We start from the raw sequence: 2,541 nt of genomic DNA on the forward strand, positions 1-2,541 counted from the left end.
TTAAAAACAATTGACTTAAGTGTTAGAATTGCAGACTAACAGGTACACTGTGCTGTACCATGAGCACAATAAAAATTCCCAGCAATTATTTGCTATGACTCTAATTGCATTGTTTGTAGAAAATGCTTCCAAGATGAATTTGCTAAGTTTCTTCTATTTTTTTTTTAAAGGCTATACCTACAGAACTTTAAAGGAAGCATAAACAAAGGATAAATCCAGGGCAAGACCTTTGCTCTGGACACCTCGTTTTGTGGTTGTTATATTTCATCTCTTTCCACGGCATTTTCAGAAGAAGAGTGGCTGCTGGTTCGTGGGTTTTACTCCCCTCTTTCCAGGGAGAACCAGGGCAAAGGAGTTATGATGTGTGCCGTATTGTAAAAGGAAACATTTGCTTAGAAATCTGATGCTGACATTTTTACGCAGGATCTTGTGCTTTCAAGGCAATGAAAATCAGGACAATGTTTTCCTTGTAGAGTGTGAGGAGGACTCAAATTAAAATGGACTGTACTCACTGGTTTCTGGCGAAAAAAAAAGCACTTCGGCGAAATGTTTCTGATGTTTAAGCACGCTCTAAAGTGGTATGTTGGAAGACACTATTTAGTTTCTCACTCCTTTTTGAGGTAGGGTTGCAGGTAGCACAGGCTGGTCTTGAACTCTTCATGGATCTGAAAAAAGATCTTGCACTTCTGATCTTTCCAATACCCCCACGGCGCTGAGATTATAGGTGTTCATCGACACAACTGTTTTGGGGGATTTTCCCCAGGATTTGTGAATGCTAGGCAAACAGTCTACCAACTGAGTTTCATTCTAAGTTCAGAATTTAGTTTCGGGGGTTCATCATTCACCTCATCGTTAGTGCATTTTTTTTTTTTTTTTAGAGTTTGAAATAGACTTTATTCAAAACTCTGATCTATGATCTACCAAGTTAGCGTTTTCCACCAACTCGGAGAGCAGAGACCTTCACAGGCTTCACAATTTTTTGTTTAGGTGCTGGGTGCTGCTTTTGGAGGGGCCTTGGCAGCAGCCATTGCTGTCTTCTTGGATGCCTGCTTAGCCTTTTTTGCTTCCTTGGCAGCCCTGATGGCCTTCTCTCGCTGGGCTTTCCTAACTTCTGTGGTGCAGGAGAATTGTCTGTATTCTGTCAATCATGTATTTTAATAAAACGCTGATTGGTCCGGCAGGAAGTATAGGCGGGTCAAACAGATAGGAAGTAGAGGTGGGGCAATGAGAATAGAATAAGGCTAGGGATGAGGAAGTTTCCTCCGCCACTCCTACCCAGATCACTGAAGAAGCAACATGTGAGCTGACAGCTGATAAAGGTACCAAGCCATATGGCTAATGTAGATAAGGATAATGGGGTAACATAAGTTATAAGAGCTAATAAGTAGCCTGACCTAATGGGCCAATCAGCTTTATAACTTATAGAGTTCTCTGTGTGATTGATTTTCTCTGGGACTTGCCGGTTGTGGGGTACTGGGCGGGAACAGATACCCCAACAAGCCGGCCCTCATGTTACACTTCTGGTTTCTGGTTCCTCTTGGCCATTATATTAGCAAGGGATGCACCAGTGATGGCCCGCTGGAATTTGACTGTGAGGCGGGTTCTTTTCTTTTGAATTTCTTCCGACTGTCCTTTTTTGTGTTTCCTTCTCTACAGGACAGTCCAGTTTATCTGCTGGGGATTCCTTTTGGACAGGAATGCGGACTCGCATTTTGCATTAATAAACTGGAAATCCTTCCTATCGGTCCTGGCATAGCGCCGCCCATGTCTGGGGTAGATCTTGTATCCATCGAAACTGCACAGCTTGACCTTCATGATGAGAGCTGCCTCCCAGCCAGAGGAAAGATGGTGAAGAGACTAGTGCAAATATTTTAAAGTTTTCTTTTGTAAGTAAGACCCCTTGTGAGACTGCCTTCTTGGATTGCATCCTCAGCTTCTACCTTGCCAATAAAACAGACAGAGCAGTCTCATTCCGGCTTCTCAGTGGGTGGATGAGCAGTATCATAGAAGCATGGGCCTACTGTGTATGGCTTGTCCCTGTCCATTCAAAGAATGTCACTTGATGTTGGGATCTATCATACATTCAGAGAAGTTGGTGACAGATTCAAATTCTCATTAAATGTTTTTCTACTGGAAATTAAAAAAAAATTCCATTACTCTACAAGTTTTCAAATGGCCCAATGGCACAGCTCCTTACATGATAAGTGGCTAACATCCATATCATAGACAAATGAATGAAAAAGGGTTTCATGTTAGGATTTTTAATTTATACCCACCTCAGTCCCTAAATACAGCATGAGACCCTGGCTACAATATCTCCTTTATTGCACTTTAGATCCATATAAGCATGGATTTTTTTCCTGTTGGATTTTAATGTGGTCTCATTCATTCCTTCATTAATTCAAAAAGCAACATTGAAAGTCCAGTATGCAAATCTTCTGAGCCATGGGAGCAGTATGTTTACTAAAGCATGAAAAAGCCCTGCCTACAAGAATGTGTGATTTAGTGAACTACATTACCAAAAGGAGCAATAAATGCATA

The 2,541-nt window shown here is 41.6% G+C and overlaps 1 pseudogene; it reads right to left on the reverse strand.

The window, feature by feature from the left end:
- Window positions 1-874: 874 nt before the first annotated feature.
- LOC146890622 (large ribosomal subunit protein eL24-like) lies at window positions 875-1,815 on the reverse strand (annotated as a pseudogene).
- Window positions 1,816-2,541: the final 726 nt, after the last annotated feature.

The sequence above is a fragment of the Myodes glareolus genome, chromosome 23, assembly GCF_982192425.1.
Source record: "Myodes glareolus chromosome 23, mMyoGla1.1, whole genome shotgun sequence".
Lineage (NCBI taxonomy): Eukaryota > Metazoa > Chordata > Mammalia > Rodentia > Cricetidae > Myodes > Myodes glareolus.